This window comes from Arachis ipaensis, chromosome B04 (assembly GCF_000816755.2).
Source record: "Arachis ipaensis cultivar K30076 chromosome B04, Araip1.1, whole genome shotgun sequence".
Classification (NCBI taxonomy): Eukaryota; Viridiplantae; Streptophyta; class Magnoliopsida; order Fabales; family Fabaceae; genus Arachis; species Arachis ipaensis.
In genome coordinates this window covers 14473946-14487829 of record NC_029788.2, presented here as the reverse complement: position 1 = coordinate 14487829, position 13884 = coordinate 14473946, and the positions used below count along the sequence as shown (strand labels likewise).

Below are 13884 nucleotides of genomic sequence, written 5' to 3'. Positions count from 1 at the left end.
TGAGGTTTCACGATGCGCTAGACGCCTCTGTATTGATCTAAAACTAGAATATCAAATATCCTACTTCCAAAATTTGATAGCCGAGACAACGAAAGAGCCGAGTTAAGATTCTCACTACAGAAAGCCAACAAAAGAGTTCTGCAAACTTAAAGATAAGACTTCTTAAGTTTGAAGAAGAAAGATACATATTTCTGAAGATTACTTCAACAAACTAGAATTGGATGAGCAATAAAAAAAACCTAAGTCAAACCCTGCTAAGTTGGTCGATTTCAATTATTGAAAAGTGCTGATGGTCAATGGCATACCAAATAGTTTTTTTTGCCGTACCTTTCGAACCTATTCGACGTACTCCACAATACGTAACTTCTGAAACACGTTTCTAAAACAAATTCATGTCTTATAACCTAAGTTAGTTTAAATGAAAGGAAATTGATGTTTCGAGTAATGAAGTCAGCTTCAAGAAACTGAGTATACGAAAGGACTACCCACACCTCTTTTCAGATAACTAAATCTGAATTTCGAGGGCAAAATTCTTAATTAGGTGGGTAGGATGTAAGTCCCAAAAAATTAGTGAATAATTAATCAGTAAATTAATTTTTAATAAAAGAAATTAGAAATGCAAATTTTATAATTTGATTGGATAAAGGTAATTAAAATAAGAATTTTGACACTAATTTCAAAGAATTTGGTCCAAGATTGGACAGAATGGATCGAACCGGGCCCAACCCATTCAGCCACACACACTTAATAAAACACTCCTCCTTTTTCCTCCATTCAGCTGAAACGCTAAAACAAGCCAAGGGGGAGAAGAGAAGGTTTCCAAACCCTAACAGCATAAACTAACCTCCATAACTTTCCGTTCCGAGCTCCGATCGCTGCACCGTTTGCGGCTACGCGTTCACCGCGTCGAGCTCTACGATTCTATCAGATAAATTTCATTAGTAAGCTTTTCTCTCAATCCAGTTTCTCAACCTCCCTTGATTTTCGAAAATTATGTATGTGGGTGTTGAGATTTTGGTCCTTTTGTGTTATAGGACCCGATTAGCTTGAGAAAAATGCTCACTCTTTCTTATTTGGCACTTGGGTACGGTAATGATCATTAACGCTAGTTAATTCTTAAATTTAGTGTTAGGTGTATGAATATATGTGAGATGGAGTAAGAATTGAATATACTAAAGGCTTGATTGGAAGCTTGAGAAGCTGAATTGTGGTTAGGAAGGCTTGAAAGCTTGCTTTGTGGAGGTGTCTCGGGTTATACGTGAAAATCGGCCAAGGTATGGTTTAGGTTTCGCGTATTTAATATATAATATTCTGTGAAACCTTAGGCTAGAGGACCATAGGATAGGTTGGAACGGTTAAGCATGTTGATTGTTAGTATTTGTGATAATGGTTGGTGACATCGATTAGGTTTGTGTTGATGATTATGGTTATGCTGGAATTAGAATGCTAAAGTAGTATTTGAATAATGATTGGTTTGTTGGTAAGTTTGTTTGTGCATAATTGGTGGATTGCTCATAGTCTTATTATCTAAAGTAAGAATTTAGGTGTGAAACTGTGTATTGTTGATGTATGATGGATGACAGCAGGGTGTAGAATTATGTTGCTGTGATAATTCATATTTTAGGACTGATTTTAGGTGTGGAATGGTTGATATTTAAATGATGAATAAATGAAATAGAGGTTGGAAGGTTTTTATGAAAATTGATTTTTGGCCGAACTTCGGAGAGCCATAACTCGGCTTCCAGACCCCCAAATGATTTCAAACTTGTTTTGTACGAACATTGGGTTCGTAAAGTTTAACACGAAAAAGTTATGTGCATCGTAAGTTTGGGGTTTAAAATGGCAAAACTGCAGATTTCAGGCTTAGTAAAAATTTTTGGAAAAACGTACACCCACGCGTACGCGTGACATGAGACTTTTGCGTACGCAGAACCCTCATTCGCATATGGTGGCTACTGCCTCCCATGTATGCATACGCGAATGAGCCTATGCGTACGCGTAATGGGCTAAATTTGCATATCCATACGTGTGGCCCCTGTTTTCTGCAAAACTGGATTTTGAGTTTTAAACTGAATTTCAAACTTTTAAACCCCTAATTTCATTATTTTAATCATATAATGTAATAATAAACCTAGTAATTAGCTGAAGCTAGGAATTTGAGGTAGCTTGGGGGTGAAGTAAAGAGTAAATATGATGAATCATATGAGAATGATGTGAAGGTATGAGAAGTTGATGATGACATAGCAATGATGAATGGTTGTGAAATGATTATAAATGACTGTGAATGATATGATGTTTGATGATTGAAATGAGATGAAATGAATAAATGTATGTTTGAGATACTTGGGTAGTAGCAAGGATGGTGGTTCGTCCCGCTTGCTCCAGGTCAGTAATTGTGGCGCCTGGGTAGTAGCAAGGATGGTGGTTCATCCCGCTTGCTCTAGGTTAATGTTTGAGAATTGATAATGATCATGCTTGATTTAAATTGAACAAAAGTATGTTTGTGACACCTGGGTAGTAGCAAGGATGGTGGTTCATCCCGCTTGCTCCAGTTTGAGCTTTTAAACACCCGCCTGGGTAGTAGCCGCAGTAGTGGTTATTCCACTGGCTCTAGGTTAAGCGGGTAGTAGCAAGGGGGTTGTAGCTCAAACCCACTTGCTCTGCATGGGTGTTTCAGTCCATGGTTAGCTACCAGGACATGTCAGGTTGGCTATATAATTGATAGATGATATCATCAGCCATAGGATAGGTATACATCATGTGCATAATGTTTGTTTTGTTTGCTATGCCTTATTTGGGAGTGCCTAATTGAATATATTATGTTAACTGTCATAATTACTACTTGATTTACATGTTTACTACCCGTGCTTGCTTTTGTCTGTTTGTATGTCTTTCATATTTCACCGGAGATGGAGAAATGGAGGAAAGGTGGTAAAGCTTAGTGTTAAAGATAAGTTTTAGGCTTGGCTTAGATACCTTTAGAAGACCGCCTTTTTATGGTTGCTGTTTAGTACTTTAAGCTTCATAATCTGAGTGTCGGCGTTCTAGGATTGCCTCTGGCATTCCCAGGACCTTATATCTTATGTGCGTGGCACCTTTACCATGCTGAGAACCTCCGGTTCTCACCCCATACTGTGTTGTTATTTTTCATATGCAGGTCGAGAGGCTCATCGGTAGGCGTCTGGACTTCTGTAGCGGAGCGGTTTCTGGGTTTTATTTTTTATGTATAGTTTATGTTTATTTATGTACTTAACTCTCCAAACAACTACTTTATTTTGTACCTCTTAGAGGTTTATGCAGAATCAGGATTTATCCTTGTATTTTAGGTTTTGGGATATGTATATATGTATGTAAAAATTCTCCGGACAGCCTTGGCTTCGCAGGCTAAGTTAGGAGCTTGCCATCTTGTATCCTTGATCCTCTATTCCTACTTTCTATTTATCTATACCTATGAACTCTAGCTTTCTTCGCACGCAAGTAATCTCTTTCTCGAGAGTTGCGCTTTTTCTTGGTTTTGCGATTTGTTTCACCTATCTCTCAAGGCTCCTCGTCTATTATTTCCTTCCAATATTATTAAAATGTAGATATTTTATTTTAGAGGTCCTAGTGCCTCGCCACCTCTATTTTATATCCTAGGTGTAAAGCTCTGTGTGGTAGGGTGTTACAAAAGTCATTGTTTATTATTATTTTTTATATTTTAAATTTATTTAGGCCAAACTTGTATTGTTTAATTTGTTTGCTTTTTTAGGTTTGGACTCAAATGTTAGACTGTTACAATAATAAAAATCATATTGTTTCTTGTAATATAGTATAGATTTGACAAAAAAAAATCTAAGCTATTGTTTACATTTAAACAATATTTTTTTCTATGTATCAATTATTTTCTAGATTTCCGTATGTATAAACATTCTATTAACATTATTTTTGAGAAAATTTCTAAGAAATATGAGGCTTATACATTTAGATATATTAAACTATTAACGTATTAAAATTTTAAAATAAAAATAAATTTCATTTTAGAACGTAGAATAATAATTTTTCATTTTTCCCTTTTGAGAAATAGTGTCAAACACCCATGTTGAGTTTGGAAAACTTCAAATTATTGTGATGATCAAATATTGTTAAAAATATTATTTACAAAATTGTTAATTTAATTTTTGGTTATTATTAACTTAATTACCAATTGGTTATTTAACAAATTTGTTGAATTGTGCAGATTTTGTTATTGGGCAAAAAGAAAATTTAAGCCCAATATGATGACAAGGGTCAGCCTTTGTAAAATAAATTTCAAGCAAAATGGCTGAGTTAAGTTTACTGCATAAGCTAATGCTTATTGGGCCAGGAAACTTGTAACACCCTACCATACAGAGTCTTATGCTTAAGTCATAATTCAGAGATGGTAAGGTATTACGACCTCTAACTATTAAAATTTAGTATGTATAGTAGTGTGAAGAATATTTTTAACTAGGAGCCTTTGAAAAAAAAGGGGTAAAACAAATTCGTAACTCGAAAGCGCAACACTCCGATCGATAACATAACGAACAAAGGATAAACGCGAGATTATATATATATATAAAGGAGTGTCAAAAACATGAATATCAAAACTCATAATCCGGTTGCGAAGATAACCGGTCCGAGCATAGCAATATATACAAGTAAATAAAATAGAAAACCCCAAAAGAAATCCAAAGGGACATAAATACAAAAAACCTATTCTCCAAAATCCCCTCTAAGAAGAGTCATCACAGTTTGTATTATTCAGTGGAGATAAAAGTAGCTAAGCAAAACATATAAACCAAAATAGAGTCCCGAGAACAAGGATCTTCGCTAATCCAGAAGTCTCCAGCATGCTTCAGCGAGAAGCCTCACGTCCTGCATCTGAAAACCACAAAATCCGCATGGGTGAGAACCGCAGTATGGTAACAGTACCTACATATCTAACATGTAATATCCTAGAAAATCCAAAGGCAATCCTAGAACTTCCTCCAGATAAATCAAAGCTTATAAACAGGCTGAACCATAAATGGCAACTGACTAAAGATTCTTCAGTCTAACTAATACTTCCCTTTCCAAATCCTTCAAACCTCCCAACCACCAGCAGGAGTATAATATAGCAGACACAATTATATCAGACAAGAGATATACAATTAGGAACAGATAAGGCATTTAGACAATTAGCGAGTAATATGCAGTCACATAGGCAATCTCAAACAATTCACATAAAATTCATATGATGAATGCCTGTCCCTAATGGCTGATGATATCATCTATCAGTTATATAGCCAACCCGACAAGTCCTGGTAGCTAACCATTGGACTGTCCCTCTGTCGTGCATCCCCAACTCGAGTTATACTCAACATAATCATGATCATAATCATAATCCATATCCATATCCAACACCCTCACTAGTGTATATTCATGGGGGCGAGCTCATCCAGAACTTTCACAGTGTCCGGCCACACTTACGACATAGGGTCAGCAGAGTATCGAGTCTCTACCTGGAGCACGTGGTGGCTAATCACTGCTTTCACCCAAGGAAACTCGTATCTCAGATAGTGGAAGTGCAACATTCATATTTTCATTCAATAGCATATATGCATTTATACTCGGCCATAATCAATAATGGCTTCGCCGAAATCCGGCAATCAACTCAGCCATCCGGCTCACGGTTCAATCCAGAACCAGCCAATTTATCAACAAATACAGCCCTTCGGCTCATGGCACATAAAGCACTTCCACCTCCATCCTCCACATCTCTTATAGTCATCTTTGATCATCATTGATCATAAGTTTCCCCTTTCTTCATTCACAAGTTACCACATTCCCTAGCCCATTTCTCATTGCTAGGCATATCATAATGATTTAAGATATAAGGGGTGAGATCGGAGGCTTAAAAGTGTGAAATTTGGCTTTAAAAACTCAAAAATCAACTTTGGGATGAAAACAGGGCCACGCGTACGCGTCCTCCACGCGCATGCGTGGATGGCCAAAAAGTTAATTGACACGTATGCGTTGCCCACGCGTGGGTGGAAAAACAGCCAAGTGACGCCTATGCGTCAGCCACGCGAACGCGTGGGTGCGTTTTTGTGCCCCAGGCACAAATCTGGCACAAAACAGGCACAACTCTCGAGAATTTTGGCTGGGCAACCATTTCAACACATCGACGCGTACGCGTGGGCCACACGCACGCATGGGCCACGCGCACGCGTGGATGGCGCGTTTTTGACAAACGACGCACACGCGTCAAGCACGCTTACGTGGGGAATATTCTGCTGAAAATTTTTCTAAGTTAAAAGCTGCAGAATTCACAGATTAAACCCCCAATCTCCCAACGGACACAACTTCATCGTTTTAAAACATTTTTCGCCCATTCTTCAAACGGCATAACTGCCCCAGATCCAATTTCATTTTTAAACAAATTTGGTGCAAAACGGGGATCCGGAATTCAAGTTATGTCCCATCAAAGTATGCCTAAAAACCACATTTTCATACAAAACCACAAAGTGCCATTTTCAAACAAACCAATTTCATCCCTTGTTAAAACAACCAAAACATGCCAATTTTAACCCCTTTTGAAATCAATCAAAATGTACTAAAATTCAACATTAAGCCTCCTCAACTCACACATTAACACTTTACCACAATTCACAAAACTACCATCCAACCATTTTACCCACTTCAATCAAATGGCTAAATTACCAACACATTAACATGGCATACATCATTCCTCATTCCAATTTCCAATAACACCATTCCCAATCAACCATCATTATACATAACCCATATCATACTCACCATCAACATGGTTTCACCTTTGATTCAACCTAAATCATTCATCAAGCATATATCACAACATGCATTTTTCTCATATATCACACCATCAAGGCATCAATATTCATAATCACATATATGACCACATCATATATCTCAACTATTCAACAATATCAACAATTCAATACCTATCTTAGGGCCTCTAACCTAAGTTTTCACACCACATTACATTTTAGATACAAGAAACCGAGACCACACCTTAGCCGATTTCCCAAGCTCAACCGGAGCACTTCCAAATCACTTGTCCACAAACTCTCAAGTTCTCAACACCTCCAAGAATAGATTTTTATCACCAAAATCCTTTTTTAAGCTTTTCAAAGTCTTAATCAAGCTCCAATACACATACACACAACCTAAGCCACAATCATCATATCCATACACAATATCTCAATACCCAAACATCATAGAACAACAAATTATACTAGAGTTGAGAATCTTACCACACCCAATGTTCAAGGAGACAATATTAACCTTCTTCTTCAAGAGAGTTGGGTCCTATAACATCAAAGAGCCCAAAATCTCAACACGTATCTCCATGAAACTCAAAATTTAGAGATGAAGAACTGAAATGATTTCGTGGCTTAACTCAAAAATAAAGTAGTGGGTTTTATAGAGCTCTTCGCAGTGAACGCGTGGCCACAAACGGTGCGGCAATCGGAGCTCTAGATCAAAAGTTGTGGTGGTTTGAAGATCAAATGAGAGAAAGAACTTGAGAGAGTGTTCTTCCCTCTTGTGCCTCCATTTCAGCGTGTTTAGTGTCTTAGAGAGGGGAGAGATTGCTGAAATGAGGGTTTTAGGGTTTAGTTATGTTGGGCTAAGGGCCCACTATGGGTCCGGTTGGCCCAGTTTGGCCCGTTCGGTCCAATTTTGGTCCGATTTCTACAAAATTGGTATCGACATTCTTGTCTCAATCTCCTCTATCATATTTAGCTATAAAAATCACATTTTTGACTTTCTAGAATAAATTCTCATTTATGGGTTAATTATCCGTTAATTAGCCGGGTTTTACATTCTACCCACTTAAGATCCAAGGCATGGCGTGGCTGAGATCTTTTCCACTTAAGGCAAGATGTGATGAAGAAGCTTCAAGATCTCCATGCCTAAAGTAGTAGCAATCCATTTCGGTTAGAGTAGAGGATCTCTGAGGTGAAGCTCATTTCCACTTTTGTTCATCTATCACAGAAGGTAGCTACTGGAGCTACGTTGAGGAAGGAGCAAATATGGAATAGAATGAGCTGTCAAGGATCAAAAGTTTATCAAGGGTCAGGAATCCTTCTTGGGGACCAAGACAAGATGGAAGGCTCAGATTGATGAAGCTTGATGAGAAGGAATGAGAGAGAGGTAATTGCATGTTGGTTTTGCTTTCGGTTTCTCTCTCTCTTCTCTTTATCCGAACCTGTTTTCACAATTGAAGAAGAAGAAGGTGGCTTGGTTCAACTGATTTTAACCTTGGAAACTTCTCCTTCTATAATAAGGATGAACGGCCAAGGGTTGAGACAAGGAGAATAAGCACAGAGTTCTCATAGCTACCCAATCTAACGGAAGTTCTTCTCCTTCAATGTGTTCCATTTTGTATTCCTTTCTTTAGTTTTGTCTGTCTGAGTCTCATGGTAAAAAAGGCAAACAGAGTGAGGTTTGTAAGAAAAATCCAGTGAGAGGTAAAAGGCAAAGGGTACAAAATTAAAAAAAAAGCCATATGTGTCTTAGAGGTCCTTTGTACATCTATGTGTTGTGTATCATGATTCTGTGGGAATCTCCTTACAAGTTGGGTTAGCACTTAGCAGTTGAAAGCTTGGTAGGTGACCAAGTCAAGTTCAATTTTGGGTATAGATTCTGGGCTTGTCCCGGATAGGAAAGGGTAGTTCCTAGCGAAGAATTGGTGTCTGTAATCAGTTGATTATAGTGAAATTTCATCATTGTTGTGATGGAGACTGGACGTAGGCTGCATTGCACTTAGCGGCTGAACAGGATACTTCTTGGTGTGACTCTATCTTTCTCTTCTACTCCATTTTTGTTTCTGTTACGAAGGAGACAAAATTGAAAAATATCTCCTGACTGGTTACGAGACAAAAAGAAAATGTCTCGTGTCTGGTTATGAGACAAAACGTAGAAAAATCTCCTGAAGCTATTTTGAAAGGCAGAAAATGATACTCAGAAAAAGGGGCTAAGATTCAACCCCCCTTCTCTTAGCCACTGATTACTATCAATTGATATCAAAGCTTGGTCTCAAAGAGATCAAGCTTTACAGCTTGGATAAAAGATCCTGATGGCGGATAACAGTGGCTCAAATTTGGTTGCCTACACTCTGACAGAAGGGTAGTCAAGCAACAGACCACCATTCTTCAATGGAAAGAACTACAGTTACTAGAAAGTGAGGATGAAGATATTTGTTCAGTCCGTAGACTACAGACTCTGGAAGATAATCCTGGAAGGACCACAGTTTTCAACAATTACAAGTGCAGAGGGTGTGGTTTCACTCAAAGGCGAAGCCGAATGGAATGAGGAAGATAGAAAGAAAGTAGAGCTCAATGCCAAAGTTGTCAACTTGCTCAACTGTGCGGTCAGCTTCGAGGAATACCGACAGGTATCAAGATGCACAACAGCAAAGGAAATCTGGGACAAACTACAAATCACTCATGAAGGCACAACCCTTGTGAAGAAGACCAAAATAGACATTCTAAACAGAGAGTATGAAATGTTCTAAATGAAGGAAGGAGAAACAATAGATGATTTATTCGAAAGATTCAATGTCATCGTTACTGGCTTGTATGCTATGGGAGTCACATATCCTGAATCTATGCTTGTGAGGAAAATTTTGGGATGTCTCACGAAAAAGTGGGAAACAAAAGCAATAGTGATAGCTGAAGTAGCAATATTGATAATATTACATATGATGATTTGAGAGGAAATTTGCTTGCTTTTGAAAACAATTATTTGAAAAAAGATACAAAAAAGAAAGGAATTGCTCTCAAATCTGTTTTTGAAACTCTGGATGATGAATCCAGTGATAACTCATCTGAAAATAATTTTGTTTTATTTGCTAAGAAATTCAGAAAAATGGTGAAGCTGAAGGAGAAAAACAGAGGAAGCAGCTTAAGGAAGAAGGATCTCAACAAAGTAATCTGCTACAACTGTAAAGAGGCTGGACACTTCAAATCTAATTGTCCTAAACTGAAGAAGGAGGACAAGTCGAAAAAGGGAAAGATGAAAGGTCTCATGGATTATTGGGAAGACTTGGAAAATGACTCTGATGAAGATGAAGAATCTGAAACCAAGTCTCAAACCTGCTTCATGGCCGATCACGTAGAGCAGGTAGTATTTCATAACCCTGACACTGAAGACATTCATCTCATGATTGATCATCTCTCTGAAAAAATCAAATGTTTCCTAAGTGAAAACCAAGATCTTGAGTCTCAAATTGCTATATTAAAAGCTGAAAATGGTTTTCTCAAAGATAAATTAAGGGAGGCAGAAACTGTTGTTGATCTTGTTGAGGAAAACAAGCAGTTAAAAGCTGAACTTAAGAGCTGTGAACACCATCATTCTGTGACTGCAAATGTGAACTATTTTGAAGAAAATGAGTGGCTGCATAAAGAGATAAAAAGACTTAAAGAAGACTTAGCCAACTTTGCTCAAAGTTCAGAAAATTTAAACCAACTCTTGGCTAGTCAAAAACCTCTTTATGATAAAGCTGGTTTGGGTTTTCGTAAAACTGCAAAATTTGTTGAAAAACTTTCTTGTACCAACATGGCATCATCTTCTAATAACATAAGGTTTCAAAACCCAATAAGCTTTAGAAAAATAGCAACTCAAAGATTTTATAGATTTTGCAATCGGAATGGTCATTTTCCTATTTAGTGTTTTTTTGGTGAAAGAATGATTGGAAACAAGGTTTATAAAATTGTGTGTGATTATAATGGCTTGGGACAAAGAAGATGGTTTGACATCAAAGGATCCAAAAAAATTTGGATACCTAAGGTCACTTGAGCTTATTTTGTAGGTTTGCCTAGCATCCAAGAGAAAAGACAACATGTGGTATATGGATAGTGGGTGCTCTAGGCATATTACCGGAAAGGCAACATTCTTCATCAAGCTTGATGAGTATGATGGAGGGTTTGTCACTGTCGGTGATAATGGAAAAGGAAAAATAGTGGCCATAGATAAAGTGGGTAAGAGCTTTTCTTCTTTCATAAATGATGTTTTACTTGTTGATGGTTTGAAACACAACTTACTAAGCATTAGCCAATAGGGGTGTTCAAATCCAAACCGATCCAAATTAAACCACTCATCCAATCTAATCTAAACCGAAAACCGATTAAAACCGCACTAATTCGGATTTAATTGGATTCTATTTTTTGCAAACCGCTGGATTGGATCGGATTTCGGATCTACTTTTCATAACTGATCCAATCCAATCCAAACCGCACAATGTGCTATAATATTATTATTTTATTATTATTTTTACAATTATATTTATAACATGTTCAATTTGTTATACATTTTTCTATTATTCATGTATTATTATTATTTAATAAATATTTTATGTTTAAAATATTATTTATTTATTTATTTTAACTAACCTATAATTTTATTACTATTTTTATGTTATTGTTAGCTTTTTAAGATATGTTAAGACTTGTTATGTCATTGTTGATTATTTAAAATTTGATGTTAAGACATGTTATATGTATTTAATTTTTTTATTTAAAAAACCGCAAATCCAAACCGATCCAAACCGCTTGTAATCGGATCGGATTTTCAAAAAAAGTTCATCCAATCCAAACCGCACCGCACATAAATTAAGCGTTCGGATCGGATGACTTTTTCCCTTAAAACCGAACCAAACCGCACCGCGAACACCCCTGTTAGCCAATTATGTGATCTTGGTTATGAGGTTATTTTTAGAAATTGGATTGCTTAGTTATTTGTGAAAAATTCGGTGATATATTGTTTGAAGCAAAAAGATGTAATAATGTGTATGGATTGACTCTTGAGGATCTAAAAGATCAAAAAGTAACATGTTTCACTTCTCTTGAATCTGAAAAATGGCTTTGGCATAAGAAATTGGGTCATGCAAGCATGTACCAAATTTCTAAGCTTGTAAATAAAAAATTGGTTAGAGGAATTCCCAACATTAAATTTGATAAAGATATTACTTGTGATGCTTGTCAACTAGGCAAACAAGTAAAATCTTCTTTTAAACCAAAAGATAGAATTTCCACTAAGAGGCCATTAGAAATGTTGCATGTTGATCTTTTTAGTCCAACAAGGACTCAAAGTTTAGGAGGTAAACATTATGGTTTGGTGGTGGTAGATGACTACTCTAGATTCGGTTGGGTTCTCTTCCTAGCTCATAAGAATGATGCATTTCATGCTCTTTTCACTCTTTGCAAAAAGATTCAAAATGAAAAGGATTTGAAAATATCCCATTTGAGAAGTGATCATGGAAAAGAATTTGAAAATCAAGATTTTGAAAAATTCTGTGATGATTTTGGTATTGCACATAACTTCTCATGTCCTAGAACTCCTAAAAAAATGGGGTAGTTAAAAGAAGGAATAGAAGCCTTCAAGAAATGACTAGGGCAATGCTTTGTGAAAATGATGTACCAAAATTTTTGTGGGCTGAAGCTGTAAATACAGCATGTTATATTTTGAATAGAACCATCATTCAAAAAGGCTTGAAGAAAACTCCATATGAGCTATGGAAAGGGACCCCACCTAATCTTAAGTATTTCCATGTTTTTGGGTGTAAATATTTTGTGCTTAACAATAAAGAAAATCTTGGTAAATTTAATCCAAAGTCATATGAAGGACTGTTTGTTGGATACTCCACCACTAGCAAAGTATTTCAGATTTACCTCAAGGAACATAGAACAATAGAGGAATCCATACATGTATCCTTTTGTGATTCTAACTCTATTCCTAGTGCTGTGATAGAAGATGATGCAGGTTGTAATACTGAGGTAAACAAAGATGCCTTTCAAGTTGATCCCAAGTCCGTACCAGTTGCTGAACCTGACTGTCCGGAAATGTCTCGTTAGAATAAAGGAGACATTTCTGTTTTGTCTCCTGAACCAACCAGAGATCCCAGAACAGAGCAATCCACTGAAACTCATCAAGGCAGAACCTTCCCTCAAAGGCCACGAGAATGGAAGTTTTTGAAGGGTTACCCCCATGATTTTATCATTGGTGATCCTTCCCAAGGCGTGACCACTAGATCATCAAGCAAGAAGCAAGTCGAACAAAGCAATGTTGCTTTCTTGTCCCAATTGGAGCCTCTCAATGTAAAGCAAGCCCTTGAAGACCCCTCATGGGTTAAAGCCATGGAAGAGGAGCTTGCTCAATTTGAAAAGAATGAGGTTTGGAAGAGACAAATCTGGCTGTGCGTTGAACAAAGCCATGAGACAGGGGGAGACTAAACCTGGAGTTAGTAACAATGGGCCCAACCAATCCTTCTTGACCCACTCCATGACTCTGGCCCGTTTGTGTTACTCGTCATTTTAAAAATAATTCCTTTTGGTAGCTATCACATCATATCTTGTTAGGAGGAGTTCTTGTCACATCATAATATTTTTCCATACCTTCTTCCCTTGATTCAAGGAAAAGATCCAGCAGTTACTTGTTTAATTTTTAAAAATTTTCTTTGTTGATAACCGCACCACTAAATGCTCATTACTCTAATTAACCTCTCTCCACTCAGCATTTATTACGGCCACTCCCTCTCTCCACTCCAACCCATATGACTATCTCTTCACATTCTCACCATCTATCTCTTCCTCTCTCGTTAGAATGAAGGAGACATTTCTGTTTTGTCTCTTGACCAAGCCAGAGAACCCAGAACAGAGCAGTCAACTGAAACTCATCAAGGCAGAACCATCCCTCAAAGGCCACAAGAATGGAAGTTTTTGAAGGGTTACCCCCATGATTTTATCATTGGTGATCCTTCCCAAGGCGTGACCACTAGATCATCAAGCAAGAAGCAAGTCGAACAAAGCAATGTTGCTTTCTTGTCCCAATTGGAGCCTCTCAATGTAAAGCAAGCCCTTGAAGACC

At 37.3% G+C, this 13884-nt stretch overlaps 1 long non-coding RNA gene across 1 annotated transcript; it reads left to right on the top strand.

Annotated features, from left to right (window-relative positions):
• LOC110270539 lies at positions 1036–13073 on the top strand. The gene is made up of 3 exons (XR_002360169.1): positions 1036–1089; positions 1133–1274; positions 13062–13073. It is a non-coding gene; the product is annotated as an uncharacterized LOC110270539 (long non-coding RNA).